Source organism: Pseudophryne corroboree, chromosome 6 (assembly GCF_028390025.1).
Source record: "Pseudophryne corroboree isolate aPseCor3 chromosome 6, aPseCor3.hap2, whole genome shotgun sequence".
NCBI classification, from domain to species: Eukaryota; Metazoa; Chordata; class Amphibia; order Anura; family Myobatrachidae; genus Pseudophryne; species Pseudophryne corroboree.
Window position 1 is genome coordinate 29,858,996 of NC_086449.1, and position 23,294 is coordinate 29,882,289.

The 23,294-nt window shown below is 46.6% G+C and overlaps 1 pseudogene; it reads left to right on the forward strand.

Moving 5' to 3' along the window:
* The window catches only part of LOC134934169 (extracellular calcium-sensing receptor-like), a 78,208-nt pseudogene that overhangs the window by 10,787 nt on the left and 44,127 nt on the right, over positions 1-23,294 (forward strand).

A 23,294-nucleotide genomic window follows, 5' to 3' on the forward strand; every position in this document is an offset into this window, starting at 1 on the left:
ATCTGTCTGTTGCCCCTCCCCACTAGATTGTTAGCTCTTCAGAGCAGGGCCCTCTTTCCTCTTGTCTAAACCCTCTTCTTGACACATTTCACTCAGCGACCATCTTTACCTGCTTTCTCTCCTGCTGGTAAAGGCTCATCTCCTATGGCTGCCAGCCCCAAGTAGTACAATGATTACTCCTTCGCTACTTACATCTAAGCAGTATTATGTTTTGAGAACTGTGTTGCTCTTAGTTACCTGCACTCCATTTTTGTTATTTATTTACTGTTATGCTAAGTTTTGTCTCCCTGTACTGTCCTTTGTACGGCGCTGCAAAACACTTGTGGCGCCCTATAAATAAAATGTAATAATAATAATATACATCCCATTTATGTGAGCTCATTAGCTCTTTTGACGTTGATTATCATCTCTATGCTGATGATACTCAAATCTACCTTTCCTCTCCTGACATTTCCCCCTCTTTCCTCACTTATATCTCCAACTGTCTCTCTGCTACCTCTTCTTGGATGTCCCATCACTTTTCTAATCTTAACATGTTAAAAAATAAGCTGATTATCTTCCCGACTTCAATTCCCACAATTTCATTATCTAGTGATGGCACAGCTATCTTCTCTAACCCCAAAATGTGCTGCCTTGGAGTTATCCTTAACTTCTCCCTCTCCTTTAATCTGCACACTACAGTACCTCTTACTGTCCTGCCATTTCCATCTCAAAAATATTTCCAGGATCAGATCCTTTCTCACCCTGGGTGCTAGTAAGACCCCCATACACTCACTGGTCATCTCTAGACTGGACTACTATAATCTCCTCCTATCTGCTCTCCCAGACAAATGCTTCTATCCACTCAAATCTATCCTCAATGCTTCTGCTCTTCAAACGTAGTACTTCCACCTACCCACTCTTACAAGCCCTATACCGGCTCCCTTTCCCCTCTAGATTCCAATTCAAGCTTCTCAGGCTCACTTATAAGGCCCTCACCCATTCATTTCCTATTTACATCACTGGCCTTATCTTCTTTTACATTCCTGTCCATCCTTTTTGCTCCACAAATGCATTGTGCATCTCCCAACTGATTATTTCCTCCCATTCCTGCCTCCAAGATTTACACACACCGCTCCCTATCATTGGAATTCTCTACCTCTCCCCATCAACTCTCAACAAAACTTCAAATGGTCTCTCAAGACCCACTTCTTCATCAAACCTAACCATCTCTCTTCCTAAGCCTCTGTTCAATGCTCAGGGCTGGATTAAGTATGGTGGAGGCCCAAGGCAATGGAGGTTGTGGGGTCCCTCACTACTTGTATTGCTGATAAAGGCCTCCTGCCACCATGACAGACACATAGACACACACATAGAGACACAAGCCTTCACTTCCAGCACAAGCAGATGGTTTACAGTTACTGTCTCATGGGATTTACCTTCAGTATCCCACGAGACTGACTGGATGGAGGAGCTCTTTGGCGGCTGCTGTTACTAAACACCTGAGCCACTGGAGTGTGGGGGTCCCTAATGTGTGGGAGCCCTGGGACCACCACCCCTGTTGCCCCTGCCTTATTCCAACCCAGTCCATGCTCACTATCTACCCCATCTGTATCACCCTTGTCTGTCTGCCCCTCCCCTTTAGAATGTTATCTCGCATGAGCAGGGCCCTCTTCCCTCATGTGCGTTTCCTTCTCTTACTTAGACTATTTCCTACACCATACTCCTTACAATGGCACCTAGCCCTCCGTTTCGGCCACCCTGATGCTTAGTTCAGGGTCATGTCCGTTGATGCAATACTGTTTATATACCATATACTTGTCCTACATTGTTTTGTACTTTTTGTTACTGTTTTCTTGTTTTGCTCATTTGTTTATGTACTTTGGGCCTAATTCAGATCTGATTGCAGCAGCAAAATTGTTCTCTAATGGGCAAAACCATGTGCACTGCAGGTGGGGCAGATGTAACATGTGCAGAGAGAGTTAGATTTGGGTGGGTTATATTGTTTCTGTGCAGGGTAAATACTGGCTGCATTATTTTTACACTGCAATTTAAATTTCAGTTTGAACACACCCCACCCAAATCTAACTCTCTCTGCACATGTTACATCTGCCCCACCTGCACTGCACATGGGGGGTCATTCCGAGTTGATCGCTCGCTAGCTACTTTTGGCAGCCTTGCAAGCGCATAGTCGCCGCCCACGGGGGAGTGTATTTCCGCTTTGCAAGTGTGCGATCACCTGTGCAGCCGAGCGGGACAATTTTTTTTTGTGCAGTTTCTGAGTAGCTCTGGATTTACTCAGCTACTGCGATCACTTCAGTCTTTTTGGTCCCAGAATTGACATCATATACCCGCCCTGCAAACGCTTGGACACGCCTGCGTTTTTCCAAACACTCCCTGAAAACGGTCAGTTGCCACCCACAAACGCCCTCTTCCTGTCAATCTCCTTGCTATCGGCTGTGCGAATGGATTCTTCATTAAATCCATCGCCCAGCACCGATCCGCTTTGTACCTGTACGACGCGCCTGCGCATTGCGGTGCATATGCATGCGCAGTAGTAACCTGTTCGCTGCGCTGCGAAAACCGCCAGCGAGCGATCAACTCGGAATGACCCCCCATGGTTTTGTCCTTTAGAGAACAACTTTACTGCTGCGATCAGGTCTGAATTAGGCCCTTTGTTAGGCACTGTGGAACCCTTGTGGTGATATATAAATAAAGGATAATAATAATAATAATAATAATAATAATTTGCAACTTCAGGATCCAATCAGAATCCAACTAACACAGGAAGACATCAAAGCTTAAAATTAGACACTTATTTGAGAAATGACAGATTGCTTCAATACTTTAAACCTCAAAATGTTTATTCACTGGTAGTTTTCATTCACTGGCTGATTCACCCTAAATAAAATATTTTCAAAATTGTATTTAATAGTTCCCTGGCAATTAAGACATTAAGCAGAAACTCTCTATGCAGTATCAAATCTTTATCATGAATCTTGCAACTGGGAAATCGCTTCTGTACCATAAGAAATTATGTTTTTCTCAAAGGAAAATCTCGGTCACAGACCTTATTGAACTAGTCCACCGGGAATAACTTTTAACTCTTTCATGGAAATAAGTGGTATGCTAATTATCCAGAAAGTATGGTCTTGTGCGGGCTCACAGGTTTTATATATATATATATATATATATATATATATATATATATAGTTAATTTATACTGTGTAGTCTACAGCAATATCTCTATATAATTAAAAATTCAGCGCTAAGGAGACAAATAGTGACACAGTACAGTAAGTATGAAATGCCAGGATGAGGATATGTGACTGATCGTGCCAAACACCTTTCCACACTACAGTATTACAGTGCCTCGTTTTATTACTTTCTGTCATCTACCTTATACAAAGCTCTGCATAACCATTTTCTGTCCAGATCTGTTTGCAGCCAAGAAATTATGGGGCAGATGTATTAAGCCTGGAGAAGGCATTAGGAAATGATAAAGCGGTTATAAGTGCAAGGTGATAACGCACCAGCCAGTCAGCTCCTAGCTGTCAATTTACATATTAGAGCTGATTGGCTGGTGCATTTATCACCTTGCACTTATCACTGGTTTATCACTTCCTTATGCCGTCTCCAGGTTAACACATCTGCCCCTATATGTGATCATCATAACAATATAACATTGGGGCAGATGTATTAAGCCTGGAGAAGGGATATAGAAGTGATAACGCAGTGATAAGTGTAAGGTGATAACGCACCAGCCAATCATAATGGATTTAAAAAATGACAGGAGCTAGTTGGCTGGTGTGATATCAAGCACTTATCACCGCTTTCTCACTATCCCTTCTCCAGGCTTAATACATCTGTCCCAATGATTTATATCATTTTTAAATCTCGATTTTCATTACTTTTCTTACTTATATAACTACTATTGCACTTACTTTTTTTTATATTCACATTACACCAGTCACATCATGATACAATACAATTCTAGAAAATAAAATGTCACATATATACATGGTATATTTTATCTACTGTATGTAGATTGATATGTACAATAGTGAGATATTGACTTTATTTTATCCCTAGTTTTTTATGTGTTTACTGTATGTAATTTATTCTGGATTGAAGTAAAAAGGTAAGAAAAACTATTAAAAAGTAATGACAAAAATTAGAGTACTATGATTTTATTTATAATAATGTTACTAAAGACAAAATTGCACATTAACATTATACTGTGTCACACAAAATGAATTCAAATCTGCATCAAAATTGTAGTTAGAAATTAGTCATATATTACATGTGCAAAAGTTTTAGGCAGGTGTGGAAAAAATGCTGCAAAGTAATAATTCTTTCAAAAATTTAAGTGTTAGTAGTTTGTTTTTATCAATTAACAAAATGCAAAGTGAATGAACAGATGAGAATTATAAATCAAATCAATATTTGGTGTGACCACCCTTTGCCTTTAAACAGCATTAATTCTTCTAGGTACACTTGCACACAGTTTATGAAGGAACTCGGCAGGGAGGTTGTTCCAAACATCTTGGAGAACTAATCACAGATCTTCTGTGGGTGTGGGCTTGCTCGAAACCTTCTGGAATGATGACTCAAAATGTAAAATATATTTGGCTGTAACAGAAGTTTGATTGCCGAAGGTAAAATAATGAGTGTCTGCAGGCAACAGTGAAGCGTTCCTTGCATGTTTGGGGCTGCATTTCAGCAAATGGAGTTGGGAATTTGGTCAGGATTAATGGTGTCCTCAATGCTGTGAAATACAGGCAGGTACTTATCCATCATGCAATACCATCAGGGAGGCATCTGATTGGCTCCAAATTTATTCTGCAGAAGGACTATGGCCCCAAACATACAGCCAATGTCATTAAGTACTATCTGAAGCGTAAAGAAGAACAAGGAGTCCTGGAAGTGACGATATGGCCCCCACAGAGCCCTGATCTCAACATCATCAGGTCTATCTGGGATTACGACAGAAGGATTTGAGCAAGCCTACATCCACAGAACATCTATGGTTAGTTCTTCAAGATGTTTGGAACAACCTCCCTGCTGAGTTGCTTCAAAAACTGTGTGCAAGTGTACCTAGAAGAATTTATGCTGTTTTGAAGACAAAGGGTGGTCACACCAAATATTCATTTAATACAGATTTCTTAGAATTCTCTTCTGTTCATTCACTTTGCATGTTGTTATATTGCAAGAAATAAAATATTAACATTTCTATTTTTGAAAGCATTCTTACTTACATTTTATCCACACTTGCCTAAACTTTTGCACAGTACTGTATATATATATATATATATATATATATATATATATGTGTGTGTACCCTCAGCGGCGGCACTCAGGATCAGGATGCCTCCCAGGGCTTGCTTGCTCTGGTGCCCTCCACTTGGGTATAGCAACCCCCTTATATTCATAAAAAACAAGGCTGCACTCGGAGGCTTGTAGTGAAAGAAACGGTGTGTTCACATCACATCATCACAGATGATGTGATGTGAATACACCGTTTCTTTCACTACAAGCCTCCGAGTGCAGCCTAGTTTTTTATGAATATATATATATATATATATACTAGGTGCTTCATCGCGCCCTACGGGCGCTCTTCACACCGTCGCAAGGGGCTACGCCCCCTTAACCCTTGCATGCCTTTCTGGGGTTCAATATTTGTATTATATGGAGTATTACCTGCATTCCTTTGTTAGTGGTTAAATATTGCACAATGAAAGGGTGTGCGATGGTGAAGGAGGCGCAGCCCCTTGCGACGGCGTGAACAGCACCTGCAGGCCACAATGTACAGAATGTAGCGGGTGCGGGGGGTACTGCGGATGGTGTCTGTAGATGCTGCGGATGGAGGGGGGGCGGAAGTGGGGGTGGGGCCCGGATGGGGAAGGGTTGGGAGGTGCTGCGGGTGGGGGAGGGGCAGAGGAGTGGGGGATGCAGATGAGGGAGGGGTCCGGAGGCACTGCAGGTGGGGGAGGGGCAGGGGTGCCATGGGTGGGGGAGGGGCAGGTGTGGGGATGTTGCAGATGGGTGAAGGGTTCCGGAGGTGCTGTGGGATGGGAAGGGGCGGGAGTGCCGCTGGTGGGGTAGGGGTCCGCAGGCGCCATGGGTAGGGGAGGGGCAGGTACGGGTGTTGCGGCGGATGGGGAAGGAGGTCCGGATGTGCTGCAGGTGGTGGAGGGGCAGGTGCGGGGGTGCCATTGGTGGGGGAGGGGTGGGTGAGGGGGGGACCGCGGATGGAGGAGGGTGTCTGCAGATGCTGCGGGTGGAGGGGGCAGGTGTGGGGGAGACATATAAGGGGGGTGAATGGTGGAGGGGGCCTGGAGATTGCTGGGGGTGGTGAAGGGGCGGAGGAGTGGGAGCCGCGGGTGGTGTAGGGGGTCTGGAGGCACAGCATGTGGGGGAGGGGTGGAGTGCCGCATGTGGTGGAGGGGAAGGTGCGGAGGTGTGGTGCATTGGGGAGAGGTCTGGAGGTGCTGCGGGTACTGTACCTGCCAAAAAGGTAGTTGGAGGGTATGCAGTAATAGGGCCAGGACAGGGTGACAGGGTCAGAACAGGGTTGACTGGGCCAGGACAGGGGTAACAGGGTCAGAACAGGGGTGACAGGGTCAGAACAGGGGTGACGGGGCCAGGACAGGGGTGACGGGGCCAGGACAGGGGTGACGGGGCCAGGACAGAAATGACAGGGACAGGATAGGGGTGACAGGGTCAGTGTAGGGGCGGCAGGACCAGGACAGGGGTGACAGGGCCAGTATAGGGTTGACAGGGCAAGCACAGGGGTGACAGGGCCAGGATAGGGGTAGCAGGGCCAGCATAAGGGTGACAGGGCCAGGATAAGGGTGAAAGGGCCAGGATAAGGGTGAAAGGGCCAGGATAAGGGTGGCAGGTCAAGGCCAGGGGTGACAGGGACATGACAGAACACAGGGCATGGGAGAGATTGGTATTAGGGACAGAACAGTGGTGACAGACAGATGTGTGGTACCGGAGTCACTGCTGCTGGCTGCTGCTGTTCCACTCCAACCTGTTGGGATCTGCTGCTGGTGGAGACTTGGCATGGCTGACTCTCTTAGGTTGTAGTCCTGCTTCCTCTGCCCGTCCGCATCACTCCCCCCCTCCACAGTCACACACCGCAGACCTCGCGCAGCTGCCAGGCACTGTGGTAAGGGGAGACTGGGAGTGACTGGTTAGCTCCCAGGAGACGCTGCTGCTGGAGGGAGGAGGGGGTCAGAGCCTGCAAGCAGCGCGGACTTCTGCAGCGCTACCCGCCGGCTAAAGTGTGTGAAGGAGCTGGGCGCACCTCACTGCGGGTGGCAGCGCTGCAGCTAGCGGTGGGGTTGCCGGGGCTGGAGATAACAGAGGCAGTACGGAAAGTGCACAGCGGCTGGTGACCCACAAAACTACAGCTAAGAAGCGTGGAGTGTACCAGAAAGTGACGCTCCTCCGTGCCAGAGAGACCCTGCTGAGTATGCTGATGTGGGGGTCAAGTATGGCATACCCCCTCACACACCCCCATACCTCCCAAATGTCCCAATTTTCGCGGGACAGTCCCATTTTTTGGGGTCTGTCCCGCTGTCCCACCCGCGGGTCACAGTGTCCCACGGTGGGGGGGGGGGCAGTTGGAAAGCTCCTGTACTCGGTTCTGCTTAGCAGAGCAGCGTTGAATAGTGGAGACAAAGGGAGAGGGGGCATCAGGGGGTACGGATTAAGCAGTTATATTCACATGGTCGACCATGTTATGGTCGACAGTCATTAGGTCGACCACTATTGGTCGACATGGTCGACATGGACACATGGTCGACACATGAAAATGGTCGACACATGAAAAGGTCGACATGAGTTTTTTTACTTTTTTTTCTTTTGGGGAACTTTTCCATACTTTATGATCCACATGGACTTCGATTGGAACAGTAAAGTGTGCCGAGCGAAGCGAAGGCACCATGCCCGAAGCATGGCGAGCGAAGCGAGCCATGCGAGGGGACGTGGTGCACTAATTGGGGCTCCCAGTCACTTTACGCAAAAAGACACAAAAAAAGTAAAAAAACTCATGTCGACCTTTTCATATGTCGACCTTTCATGTGTCGACCATTTTCATGTGTCGACCATGTGTCCATGTTGACCATGTCAATGTCGACCAATAGTGGTCGACCTAATGACTGTCGACCATAACATGGTCGACCATTCATACCGGAACCCGGATTAAGGGAGGGGGGTTCCAGCAGCAGAGCCGGATTAAGGGGGGGGGGGGGGGGGGCAGGCGGTACGTACCATTGGCCCCACAGTTTTAGGGGTCCCCCCGGCTGGAGTAGCTCTGCCCCAGCTCAGAAGCTCCCCGCCCTGCCAGCAACAACATTGTCCTACAGTCAGCACACGCTGCTGCGTGTTGGCAGGTCTGTGGTGTTGCAGGGAGGCAGCAGTCTCCCTGCTTTCTTCTGCCTGTGCGGGTGTGTAGGGGGGAGCGACCACCTCCTCTGGATTTAGCCCTAGCTGAGGGGCCAAAATCCCATTAAAAAAAATAATAATAAAAAAAAAATCCCGGAATTTGCATAAGGGGCGTGGCCTCGCGGGTCGCGATTAGGCCACGGCCCCAACCCCACAGCAGGCACAGCAATGAGATAGGGCTCCCCTTTCTCAAGTACCCTGTGCCCCCCGGACTCATAATCAGCCCCTGGGGGCATGCCAGCAGCTCACAGAGCGCTGGGCATGCCCCCTCACTGACGAAAACGGGGCCCTCCCGTGAAGCCACGCCCCCTTTTCGGTGTGTGTGATTGTGTGTGTGTGTGTGTGTGTGTGTGTGTGTGTGTGTGTGTGTGTCCTGCTCCTGCTCCTGAAGAAGCTGGGAGGTATGCACCCCTGCCTGTGCCATGTCCATACTATCTGCTTCTGCAGCTGCTCCTAGTGTCCTATAGATTTGGCCAGATCTGTGACTCATTTGACTAACTCCGCCCACTGTTGTGACTCCGCCCAGCGTTAGCAAATGAATCACAAAATCACAGATCTGGGCTATTATATAGGAGATATATATATATATATATATATATATATATATAAATAATGAATGATAATTACGTATTTAGTATATTCATCACATGGTATAGTGGTTTGTTATTTTAGGTAATTTCATGCTCAATGCTTTAAAGTTACAGTCAATGTTTATATTTTATCATTCATTTTTAAAGTTGAACAATATTTAAAATGATGTCATGTGTCAAATTTACTACATTTATATAACAAAACTAATAAGGACTTATTGCTTTCCCACATTATATATTTCACACAGCATATCAAAGCTAAACCAAATCTAATTTAAAATTATCGTATATACTGAAAAAAAAGTGCTGAAAAAGTTGGCTTATACTCGAGTATATTATACTCGAGTATAAGCCAACTTTTTCAGCACTTTTTTTTGTGCTGAAAAAGCCCCCTCGTCTTATACTGGAGTCAGTGCGGAGAAGGAGTGGGGACATGGAGGGCAGTCAGTGCAGTGTGAAGGAGGGACACGGAGGGCACAGCGTGCACCTGTGTCTCTCCTGCGTCTCCGTCGGGTCTATTAAAGGAAGTACCCGTTCGTGAGCTCTGATTGGCTCACGAACCGGGACTTCATTTAACAGACCCGCCACGGCCGCCGGAGACGCAGGAGGGACACAGGAGAGGCGCGCGCTGTGCCCTCCGTGTCCCTCCTTCACAAGACAGTGCGGGAGCGGCGGAGGGTAAGTAACTGGCACTGGGGGAGCATATTTGGCACTTGGGGGGGCGCATATCTGGCACTGAGGGGACATATCTGGCACTATGAGGGCATATCTGGCACTGAGGGGGCATATCTGGCACTATGAGGGGGCATTTCTGGCACTATGAGGGCATATCTGGCACTGAGGGGGCACATCTGGCACTATGAGGGCATATCTGGCACTGAGGGGGCATATCTGGCACTATGAGGGGGCATATCTGGCACTATGAGGGGGCATATCTGGCAGTGTTAGGGGGCATATCTGGCACTGAGGGGGCATATCTGGCACTGAGGGGGCATATCTGGCACTGAGGGTGCATATCTGGCACTATGAAGGCATATCTGGCACTATGAGGGGGCATATCTGGCACTGTGGGGGCATATCTGGCACTGTGGGGGCATATCTGGCACTGTGGGGGCATATCTGGCACTGTGGGGGCATATCTGGCACTGTGAGGGCATATCTGGCACTGTGAGGGCATATCTGGCACTGTGGGGGCATATCTGGCAGTGTGAGGGCATATCTGGCACTGTGGGGGCATATCTGGCAGTGTGAGGGCATATCTGGCACTGTGGGGGCATATCTGGCACTGTGAGGGCATATCTGGCACTGTGAGGGCATATCTGGCACTGTGAGGGCATATCTGGCAGTAATGGGACATATCTGGCACTGAGGGCTGTGTACGGCTAGAGCTACATTTCCCACCCTAGGCTTATGCTCGAGTCATAAAACAGAACATGTATTCACATTAGTGATGTGCACCGGAAATTTTTTGTGTTTTGTGTTTTGGTTTTGGATTCGGTTCCGCGGCCGTGTTTTGGATTCGGACGCGTTTTGGCAAAACCTCCCTGAAAATTTTTTGTCGGATTCGGGTGTGTTTTGGATTCGGGTGTATTTTTTTAAAAACCCCTCAAAAACAGCTTAAATCATAGAATTTGGGGGTCATTTTGATCCCATAGTATTATTAACCTCAATAACCATAATTTCCACTAATTTTCAGTCTATTCTGAACACCTCACACCTCACAATATTATTTTTAGTCCTAAAATTTGCACCGAGGTCGCTGGATGGCTAAGCTAAGCGACACAAGTGGCCGACACAAACACCTGGCCCATCTAGGAGTGGCACTGCAGTGTCAGACAGGATGGCACTTCAAAAAAATAGTCCCCAAACAGCACATGATGCAAAGAAAAAAAGAGGCGCGCCAAGGTCGCTGTGTGACTAAGCTAAGCGACCCAAGTGGCCGACACAAACACCTGGCCCATCTAGGAGTGGCACTGCAGTGTCAGGCAGGATGGCACTTCAAAAAAATAGTCCCCAAACAGCACATGATGCAAAGAAAAAAAGAGGCGCAATGAGGTAGCTGTGTGACTAAGCTAAGCGACCCAAGTGGCCGACACAAACACCTGGCCCATCTAGGAGTGGCACTGCAGTGTCAGGCAGGATGGCACTTCAAAAAAATAGTCCCCAAACAGCACATGATGCAAAGAAAAAAAGAGGCGCACCAAGGTCGCTGTGTGACTAAGCTAAGCGACACAAGTGGCCGACACAAACACCTGGCCCATCTAGGAGTGGCACTGCAGTGTCAGGCAGGATGGCACTTCAAAAAAATAGTCCCCAAACAGCACATGATGCAAAGAAAAAAAGAGGCGCACCAAGGTCGCTGTGTGACTAAGCTAAGCGACACAAGTGGCCGACACAAACACCTGGCCCATCTAGGAGTGGCACTGCAGTTTTCTAGCGAGAGGATGAGTGCTTCCATCCTCATGTGAATCTGAACCACTAGCCATGAACATAGGCCAGGGCCTCAGCCGTTCCTTGCCACTCCGTGCCGTAAATGGCATATTGGCAAGTTTACGCTTCTCATCAGACGCTTTCAATTTTGATTTTTGGGTCATTTTACTGAACTTTTTACATGCTCTCTACTATGACATTAGGCATCGGCCTTGGCAGACGACGTTGATGGCATTTCATCGTCTCGGCCATGACTAGTGGCAGCAGCTTCAGCACGAGGTGGAAGTGGATCTTGATCTTTCCCTATTTTACCCTCCACATTTTTGTTCTCCATTTTTTAATGTGTGGAATTATATGCCAGTATCAATAGCAATGGCCTACTACTATATATACTGCGCACAACTGAAATGCACCACACGTATGGATGGATAGTATACTTGACGACACAGAGGTAGGTAGAGCAGTGGCCTTCCGTACCGTACTGCTATATATGCTGGTGGTCACTGACAGCAAACTGCAAAACTAAAATGCACCACAGGTATAGAATCTAGATGGATAGTAGACTTGACGACACAGAGGTAGGTAGAGCAGTGGCCTTCCATACCGTACTGCTATATAGACTGGTGGTCACTGTCAGCAAACTGCAAAACTAAAATGCACCACAGGTATAGAATCTAGATGGATAGTATACTTGACGACACAGAGGTAGGTAGAGCAGTGGCCTTCCGTACCGTACTGCTATATATACTGGTGGTCACTGTCAGCAAACTGCAAAACTAAAATGCACCACAGGTATAGAATCTAGATGGATAGTATACTTGACGACACAGAGGTAGGTAGAGCAGTGGCCTTCCGTACCGTACTGCTATATATACTGGTGGTCACTGTCAGCAAACTGCAAAACTAAAATGCACCACAGGTATAGAATCTAGATGGATAGTATACTTGACGACACAGAGGTAGGTAGAGCAGTGGCCTTCCGTACCGTACTGCTATATAGACTGGTGGTCACTGTCAGCAAACTGCAAAACTAAAATGCACCACAGGTATAGAATCTAGATGGATAGTATACTTGACGACACAGAGGTAGGTAGAGCAGTGGCCTTCCGTACCGTACTGCTATATATACTGGTGGTCACTGTCAGCAAAACTCTGCACTGTACTCCTCCTATATAATACTGCTGTTCCCCAGTCCCCACAATAAAGCAGTGTGAGCACAGATATATGCAGCACACTGAGCACAGATATGGAGTGTTTTTCAGGCAGACAACGTATACTGGTTGTCAGTGGTCAGCAAAACTCTGCACTGTACTTCTCCTATATAACATACTGGTGGTCCCCAGTCCCCACAATAAAGCAGTGTGAGCACAGATATATGCAGCACACTGAGCACAGATGTGGAGTGTTTTTCAGGCAGACAACGTATACTGGTGGTCACTGTCAGCAAAACTCTGCACTGTACTCCTCCTATATAATACTGCTGCTCCCCAGTCCCCACAATTAAGCAATAAGCACAAATATTTGCATCAAGATTAATAAACGGAGAGGACACCAGCCACGTCCTCTCCCTAACATTTCCAATGCACGAGTGAAAATGGCGGCGACGCGCGGCTGCTTATATAGAATCCGAATCTCGCGAGAATCCGACAGCGGGATGATGACGTTCGGGCGCGCTCGGGTTAACCGAGCCATACGGGAGAATCCGAGTATGCCTCGGACCCGTGTAAAATGGGTGAAGTTCAGTGGGGTTCGGTTTCTGAGGAACCGAACCCGCTCATCACTAATTCACATACAGATTGCGCAACTAATGGACCTGGCAGCTGGGTGGTATCACAGTGAGGGATAAACACAAATCCCTGAACATGCAATAGCAAAAAATGAATGATACCTCACAAGCGCCCTAGTCCGCAGAAGTTAACCTTTGTTTGAATGTTTCAAAAAACCTCCACAGGCATGAAAGAAACAACCATTTATTTACATATAAAACAAATCACACAATGAATTGATATCAATGTTAAAAAACCCAGTTGTTAATGGGAATAAGAATGACAATCAATGATGAGAAAAAAGTTCTACAAAGGTAGTGCGATGAGCTCAGCTGATTACAGGCAGATATATAATAATCATTAGCTGAAAACCTAGCAACACCTCACGATGGTTTTACCTTAGCTCACCATAGACACAATATGTGCATGACAATTGTAAAAAAAACCCATGATATTCATAGGGACAGGAAGGAAGTGACTTTAAAGATGGTAAAAATTAACTGAGATTCTCACCCAATGAAGGTGGTGCGGTGGGCTTAGCTTATTACAAGCAGATGTATGGGGCATCCGGTCTGAAGATCGACAGTGTCTAGGTCGACAATGTTTAGGTCGACTACTATAGGTCGACAGTCACTAGGTCGACATGGATGGAAGGTCGACAGGGTTTCTAGGTCGACATGTGCTCGGTCGACATGTCTAAAGGTCGACTTGAGTTTTTCAAATTTTTTTTATTTTTTTGAATTTTTTAATACATAACGATCCACGTGGACTACGATTGGAACGGTAAAGTGTGCCGAGCGAAGCGAAGGCACCATGCCCGAAGCATGCCACGCGAGGGGACGCGGTGCACTAATTTGGGATCCCGGTCACTCTACGAAGAAAACGACAAAAAAAAAAAAAAAAAAATCCTCATTTCGACCTTTAGTCCTGTCGACCTAGCACATGTCGAACTAGAAACCCTGTCGACCTTCCATCCATGTCGACCTAGTGACTCTCGACCTATAGTGATCGACCTAAACATTGTCGACCTAGACACTGTCGATTTGATGAACCACACCCGATGTATGGTCCCGGGCTACAGAGCTTGGCACCACCGCACAGAGTTTGAATCCCAGTTCACCGTCACTTGTTCTATCGATCCTCACAGCTGATCATCTGGAGCTTCAATGCGTTTCGGTCACTAGGTGGACCTTTTTCAAGAAGCAGATGGTCTGCTGTGAGGATATACACCTTAATATACCCCTAAATGATTAGGTAATTGGTTCCAGATCGATAGAATCTAATAAACTTCCTACTTCCGCTACCGGAAGTCACGTGTGCGGTTCACATGGCTCTTAATACTATACGGCCAAACAAGAATTAACTTATTACCTTCAAGTGAACCGCACACGTGACCGGAAGTCACGCGCGCGGATCACATTACTATGAACACTATAAAGCCCGACGAGAATAAACGACTTCCTTTCAGTGAGCCGCACACGTAACCCGGAAGCCACGTACGCGGCCCACACCAGGGCAAATGTCAATGGGCTCAAAGGGAGAAGGGTTCTGACCTCTCAGTCAAAAATAGCTGTGCGCAGCGTGTGCATTCCACGCTGCGTTCCACAGCTATATACACACAGAGAAAGCTATTTGTTTTTTCCCTTCTTTTAGGTTAGTCACAAATACTCAAACTTGGACTTACTCAAATATGACCAATTTTGGTACTGCCCCAAAAAAACCACATAATAATAAACAATGAATTATAACTCCAAACAAATCCGGAATTCTTTTCGGCCATCTTATATGTGGGCAAATGATCACCTCTTGCCAGCTTCTTCACACGTCAATTTGGATGAGCTTTCACCTTCTTTCTTAATTCCTTTTCTTCTTTTAATTCCATACTTTTGACGGGGATGATTTTTCTACAGGAACAGTACTCAAACCACACACCACCCATTCTATGTGGTACTTTGTATTCCCAGAGTCCATCCCTAATACCAGTGTGTGGTCATTTCCTGTTCCTTGTATCTTCTATATCAGTGGTTCTCAAACTCGGTCCTCAGGACCCCACACGGTTCACGTTTTCCATGTCACCCAGCAGGTGCACTGTGCATCACCAACTGTCACATTTTAAAAATCTACAGGTGACCTACAAAACATGGACCGTGTGGGGTCCTGAGAACCGAGTTCGAGAACCTGTGTTCTATATCATGACATTCCCTTCATGAAAATTGAAATAACAAATAAAAAAATATGTCAAGTAAATTCATATGAACAACATATGAAATCACAACAAACTTCATTATTGTAACTCTAAAGCTCTGGGCATAATGTCTGTTCTAATCCAAAAACCATCGGATCTCGTAATCGACATTATGCCCACGTGGTTTCAAGCTATCAATATCGAAATTTGGCCTCTGCTCTCTTTGCTCTATTTGGCATCTGCCTCTGCTTGGATACAGATGTGTCCTCCTAAATCTTGCCTCAATGCGCCATGCAGCAGGAGATGCCTGGCGTGAGTCAGCTGGCAGCTCTGCTAACGTCGGGTGTCTATTTTTGATGAAAATGCATCTTATTTGCATTGCTATGTGGCTAGGATGCACAAGCGGCTTCTGCTGATTAAACTGATATGCAGCATGCCTATATACTGTGTGTGACTGTGGCTGTATCTGCATACAAAATGCTACACACAGAATATAGACATGCCGCATATCATTTTAATCTGCAGAAGCTGCTTGCACCCCTAGACATACCAAATGCCCTAGGCATTTGCCTAGTTTGCCTATGCCTAGGGCCGGTTCTGGTGTGTTACTTCATATATATAGACCAATAAATACAAAATTAGAATATTATAGAGTATGTATTCATAATGTTGTTACAGACGTGGCCAGCTTCAGCGTTGCCACTAGCAATGGCAATTGTGAGTTGTTTGCCGTTACTAGCAATTCATAGGGTTACATGGGTGCGTACGCTCCTGATATGGCTAGTTGCAATCGTGTAATGCGGCCGCAAGCGCGCCCCATTCGCGGGTAAACTGACGTTCATCTGTATTTATTAATGAAATTCTTAAAGTATTTCATTTAAAAAGTAATCAAAAACTCAAATATATTTGATTCTGACTGTGATCTATGCAAATAAGTTAGAGAACACGAATTGTTATCAAAATGGAACTAATATAATTGATATAACTAATTTAGTTTTATTAATAGCAACATTATTAAGAAAACTGCTGTTATTGCTTTTAAATAGGGATTCATATTAGGTGGGATGCGTTTAGCATCCCGGTTGTCGGGTTAGGGTTAAGGCTCGGGGGGAGGAGGGGTTAGGGTTAGGCATTAGGGGAGGTTAGGGTTAGGCAATAGGGCGTTGGAGTTAGCCCTAGCCGCCACACCATGAGGGTTAGCTGTAGCTGACACCCCTGGAGGGTGAGCCCTAGCCACCCCCCACCCCCGCTAGGGTTAGGTTATGGGACAGGTGGGGCGGTAGAAATACTTACCGCCCTCCGATGTTGGGATCTTCAATGTCAGAATGCCGCGGTCTGTCATATGACCGTTGGCATCCCTATTAGGTATCCTTATTCAGTGATACCTTTGGTTCCTGTTCCCATAGCGGTGAGTTGTAGACTCTGGGTTATAATACATACTAGCAGGCCAGTAACAATGTATCATAAATGAATGTAATATATTTTTTGTACAAGAAACAAATGTCAGGATTTAAGCTAAACTAAGACTACAAAATGATTTGCTGCATATTTCTTTTGATATTATTTTCTAAGAGTAAATCAGTGATGAAGTGTTAATTGTCATTTCAGGTTTTGCTGAATAATGGCTCATTTATACTGCACAGTCTGGATCCTCCTCCTAATCCCAATTATTATCATATTTTCTTTTACTGAAGACCACCAATGTCATCTGGAATCCTTGGGGCTTGAGGGTATGTCACAGGCCGGAGATGTCATGTTAGGGGCTGTATTTCCCGTTCGCATCGCTGATGTATACCAGAATCCTTCTTTTGTTGGAAGACCTCCAACTGCCACCTGTACAATGTGAATGTTGTGTCATTAATGTTAGCGCTGTTTATAAATTACTCACTGGAAAATGTATTGTCCTTTCACCAATCTGAATTTACTGTATGCAACTACTGTATATTGCAGTGTACACTAGAGTCCTGACACACCGGGGACGTTTAGGCCAGGACATGGTATGCTTACAGTATATCAGTGTCTATTAACTAAATTATTTTATCTTTTCTTTAGGTTTCCCATTGCCTATTTCCAGTTACTTCAAGTCTTGTTATTTGCTGTAGAGGAGATCAACAAAGATGGGAGGCTATTGCCTAATTTAACCCTGGGATTCCAATGGTATGATTCATGTGGGGTGATACCGGTGAACACAGCGGCGACCTTACAAGTGTTATCAGGACATGGCATTGCTATCCCCAACTATCGGTGTCTTCAAAATGTTCCACTTAGCGCCTTTATTGGCTCCTCCTTTTCCGCGCATTCTATATCTATTGCCAATATTCTGGGGCTCTACAGATACCCTCAGGTAGAGCATATCAATTTTTACAATTTTTTTTCCTGAAAATATGACCATCCTATCAAATTTACAAGGTCTAGAACATTGTATTTACTGAAAGATTTGTACATACCTTAAAATGCATTACATGCCCGCTACTTAATCATTGTGGTGTCCTCTTACTAAACAGTCATTTACCACACTCTATCCTAGTCGCTATGAGTGCGGTAGCTTTCAAAGAACTGCAGAAGTAATATCTAATGAGTTTAGTCAAATCATCATTCAGTAATGAGCAGGAGAAAAAGTTTAAACTCAGCTTTCCATTTGGGAATCCAGCAAGGGTGAGTTTTACTAACCAACAATATTACTTTTGTCCACTACTGACACTGTGATAATAAAAAATACTGTAAGAGGGTGAAAACTCTTCTACATTAGGGTAGATGCTACCTTATTTTAATGTCTACAACCACCGTGACCACCACCAGTAAGATAGGATGGTCATCAACCTTAAACTGGAGGCCATAACTCTGTTCCTGCTTACATTTAGTTTGGGGGGCTGCCGCTACCTCCATGCCTGGAGTGGAGAGGAGACAGCTAGCCCTGGACCCTGGCACCTGCACAATAGATCTGGCAGGTGCAGGGACCGTGCATGTGCAAACCCCTGGCTTCTATGGACTGCATCAACTGCAGTCCATGGAAGCCAGATTGGGCAGTGCCAAAGGCAGGGAGCAGCTTCTTACAGGAAGCCAGCTCTCTGCTTATTGCAGCCTGGTGTGGCAGTCCCGGAGGGAGGAGACACCTCCCAATGGGACTGCCTGTAGTGTCCATGATTGACAGATGACACTTCCAATAGGAAGTCACTGCCACTCACAGTGAAGCCAGTGCAGTCATGAACTACATCTGGCTCACTGACGGCCCATAGGTAAAATCTGCCACTGGTCCCAAGGCAAATGGTAAGCCTCCATTGGTAATATAAGTTAGTATTATTAATATTTCCACAAGACTGCCTGGGCAGAACTCTTACCAGGTGGGAAGAGTTTGGCCGCAGTTCAAGGCTGAGAGCTAATTTATTATGTCTCCATAGTGGTACTGTAAGATGTAAAAGTTGCCCCCCACTTTCTGGACTTTGAAGGAAGTTCCTCCATGTGGACTGAAGAACAAATGTCTGGACGACAGTCCATGCAGATTCAGTCGCACACATATACAAGTGTCGCATATTAAATTAATCAGTGTATTCTCATGAAGCGGTTGCAACTAAGACACATTTTTGGGTGATAGATATGGGAAAAAGATGTTCGGCGCAAGCTGAGATTCATGGGACCTGTTTGAGAAGGATGTTTGTCACGACTGCAGTGATAGTTATTTATATAGCTCTTCTCTCCTAATAGCACTCAAAGCACTTCACATTTACAGATTAAAAAACAACACATGATACATAATAACCTTAAGTATTATTAGACTACAAAAAAGAGAGGATTTTTTTTTTATTATTTTCATTTTAGAGACTAGAGGGGCATTAATGAAATGCATGAGTAACCAGGTATAGTAAATTCTGTGTTATGTGGCAGGTTCAGGTACATGGGCATTTCTATAATGGGTGCAAGATGTACATTGAACACAGGCTCCTAGGTCCAGGGGGGTCCACAATGCACAGCCTGCACCCATATATTATACTCACCCCTCCAGAGTCCCGCGGCAGCAGCCCTGCAGTGTAGACACAAATCACTTGTAAAATGGCCACCGAGAGATTTGTGCATGCATACTTGAGATGTCCCTGGGAACAAGGTGTGGGCGCCATGTTGCTGGAGACCTGCACATCCTGCCAGAGAGGAGTGGGCCCACAACGGAGGATGCACACGGGCCCTCTCCTCTCTTGAAAAATGCCCCTGATCCAAGTATGGTTAGTTTAGAGCTTGGCTGCTGCATTTTGTATTGTGTACAAGTGGTGCAGTTGTTTTGCTGTGAGACCCAGGTACAGGGTATTGCAGTAGTCCAAGCATTGTAATACAAATACATCTTGGTGTTATCCTGGATTTTGGCTTGACATTTATACATCATGTTTTAACCATGACAGAGTGAAGATTTGATCATGGTTAATTTCAGATACAGCAGACAGAGAGAGCACTCCTTTCAGATACAGCAGACAGAGAGAGCACCCCTTTCAGATACAGCAGACAGAGAGTGCACCCCTGTCAGATACAGCAGAGAGAGCACCCCTTTCAGATACAGCAGAGGGTGCACCCCTGTCAGATACAGCAGACAGAGAGAGAGCCCCTTTCAGATACAGCAGAGAGAGCACCCCTGTCAGATACAGCAGAGAGAGCACCCCTTTCAGATACAGCAGACAGAGAGAGAGCCCCTTTCAGATACAGCAGAGAGAGCACACCTGTCAGATACAGCAGAGAGAGCACCCCTGTCAGATACAGCAGAGAGAGCACCCCTGTCAGATACAGCTGAGAGAGCACCCCTGTCAGATACAGCAGAGAGAGCACCCCTGTCAGATACAGCAGACAGAGAGAGCACCCCTTTCAGATACAGCAGACAGAGAGAGCACCACTTTCAGATACAGCAGACAGAGAGAGCACCCCTTTCAGATACAGCAGAGAGAGCACCCCTTTCAGATACAGCAGAGGGTGCACCCCTGTCAGATACAGCAGAGAGAGAGAGAGCACCCCTTTCAGATACAGCAGACAGAGAGAGCACCCCTTTCAGATACAGCAGACAGAGAGAGCACCCCTGTCAGATACAGCAGAGAGGGCACCCCTTTCAGATACAGCAGAGAGAGCGCCCCTTTCAGATACAGCAGAGAGAGCACCCTTTCAGATACAGCAGACAGAGAGAGCACCCCTTTCAGATACAGCAGACAGAGAGCACCACTTTCATATACAGCAGACAGAGAGAGCACCCCTTTCAGATACAGCAGAGAGAGAGAGCACCCCTTTCAGATACAGCAGACAGAGAGAGCACCCCTGTCAGATACAGCATAGAGAGCACCCCTTTCAGATACAGCAGAGGGTGCACCCCTGTCAGATACAGCAGAGAGAGCGCCCCTTTCAGATACAGCAGAGAGAGCACCCCTGTCAGATACAGCAGAGAGAGCACCCCTTTCAGATACAGCAGAGAGAGCGCCCCTTTCAGATACAGCAGAGAGAGCACCCCTGTCAGATACAGCAGAGAGAGCACCCCTGTCAGATACAGCAGAGAGAGCACCCCTGTCAGATACAGCAGAGAGAGCACCCCTGTCAGATACAGCAGAGAGAGCACCCCTGTCAGATACAGCAGAGAGAGCACCACTGTCAGATACAGCAGAGAGAGCACCCCTGTCAGATACAGCAGAGAGAGAGAGCACCCCTGTCAGATACAGCAGAGAGAGAGAGCACCCCTGTCAGATACAGCAGAGAGAGCGCCCCTTTCAGATACAGCAGGCAGAGAGAGCACCCCTTTCAGATACAGCAGAGAGAGAGCACCCCTGTCAGATACAGCAGAGAGAGCGCCCCTTTCAGACACAGCAGAGAGAGCACCCCTTTCAGATACAGCAGACAGAGAGAGCACCCCTTTCAGATACAGCAGAGGGTGCACCCCTGTCAGATACAGCAGAGAGAGAGAGAGCACCCCTTTCAGATACAGCAGACAGAGAGAGCACCCCTTTCAGATACAGCAGACAGAGAGAGCACCCCTGTCAGATACAGCAGAGAGGGCACCCCTTTCAGATACAGCAGAGAGAGCGCCCCTTTCAGATACAGCAGAGAGAGCACCCTTTCAGATACAGCAGACAGAGAGAGCACCCCTTTCAGATACAGCAGACAGAGAGCACCACTTTCATATACAGCAGAGAGAGAGAGCACCCCTTTCAGATACAGCAGAGAGCATCCCTTTCAGATACAGCAGACAGATACAGCAGAGAGAGAGAGCACCCCTGTCAGATACAGCAGAGAGAGCGCCCCTTTCAGATACAGCAGGCAGAGAGAGCACCCCTTTCAGATACAGCAGAGAGAGAGCACCCCTGTCAGATACAGCAGAGAGAGCGCCCCTTTCAGACACAGCAGAGAGAGCACCCCTTTCAGATACAGCAGACAGAGAGAGCACCCCTTTCAGATACAGCAGAGAGAGAGAGCACCCCTTTCAGATACAGCAGACAGAGAGAACACCCCTTTCAGATACAGCAGAGAGAGAGAGCACCCCTTTCAGATACAGCAGAGAGCATCCCTTTCAGATACAGCAGACAGAGAGATCACCCCTTTCAGATACAGCAGAGAGAGAGAGCACCCCTTTCAGATACAGCAGAGAGCATCCCTTTCAGATACAGCAGACAGAGAGAGCACCCCTGTCAGATACAGCAGAGAGAGCACCCCTTTCAGATACAGCAGACAGAGAGAGCACCCCTTTCAGATACAGCAGAGAGAGAGAGAACCCCTTTCAGATACAGCAGACAGAGAGAGCACCCCTTTCAGATACAGCAGAGAGAGCACCCCTGTCAGATACAGCAGAGAGAGCGCCCCTTTCAGATACAGCAGAGAGAGCACCCCTGTCAGATACAGCAGAGAGAGCACCCCTTTCAGATACAGCAGAGAGAGCACCCCTGTCAGATACAGCAGACAGAGAGAGCACCCCTTTCAGATACAGCAGACAGAGAGAGCACCCCTTTCAGATACAGCAGGCAGAGAGAGCACCACTTTCATATACAGCAGAGACAGCACCCGCCCCACGCCAGACTACACAGAGCTGGAGACAGAAACATCTATCCAGTACACTCTCCACAGCCGGAGTGAAGATTGTGCTGATCACTGGGAACTTATATAGAATCCAAAACCTACGGGAATCTGACAGCGGGAAGATGACGTGCTGTCTCACGTTGGGATTCGAGTAAGGCGGGAAGTCCTGAGCTGGACTGAGACCTCAATTTTCGGGTGGGTTCGGTTCTCCAAGATCCGAACCCGCTCATCTCTACTAGTTACCAATTATCAGCTGTCCTTAAGCGGGTTTTCATTTTCTCTCATATTTAAGTGTAACCTTTGGAGTTGCTGTTGTCATTAATCTCTTGGCTGCATTTTTATTCCCCTACTTGTGTACATAGGCGTATCTTCTGCAAGATTGTCGCACATTGGACCCTATTCAGGTTGAGTAGCAGATTGTGCTAGAAAGCAGAACATGCTAACGCTGATTATCACATGCTGGGGGACGCCCAGTGATGCATTCACATTTCAGTTGCGATTGCATTGCAGAATCTGAATTTAAGGATGACTCCCTGTATACGTAGCCAGGCTGCATATGCAGTTGGTCTGCTGTCATTTTTCTGTTCGTTTTCTGTGATGTCTCACAGCTGTCCCAAAAATGGCCCAGAAACGCCCCCGCTTTCGCAGCAACGCCCTCACAACACCGCCCCCCGATGGCCACCACTGTCAATACCTAGGTGTCTAAATCCTGTCTGTGACCGCCATTGGTAATCAATCATGACAAAGACATACAGAAGGAGCCCTCCTCGTCTATCCCTTTAATAAGATGAATTGAGCCAGGGCAGTCAGACTTAATCCCCTGCCTTAATGACTTAATCCCCTGCTGTATTGTTCTCTCTGTAT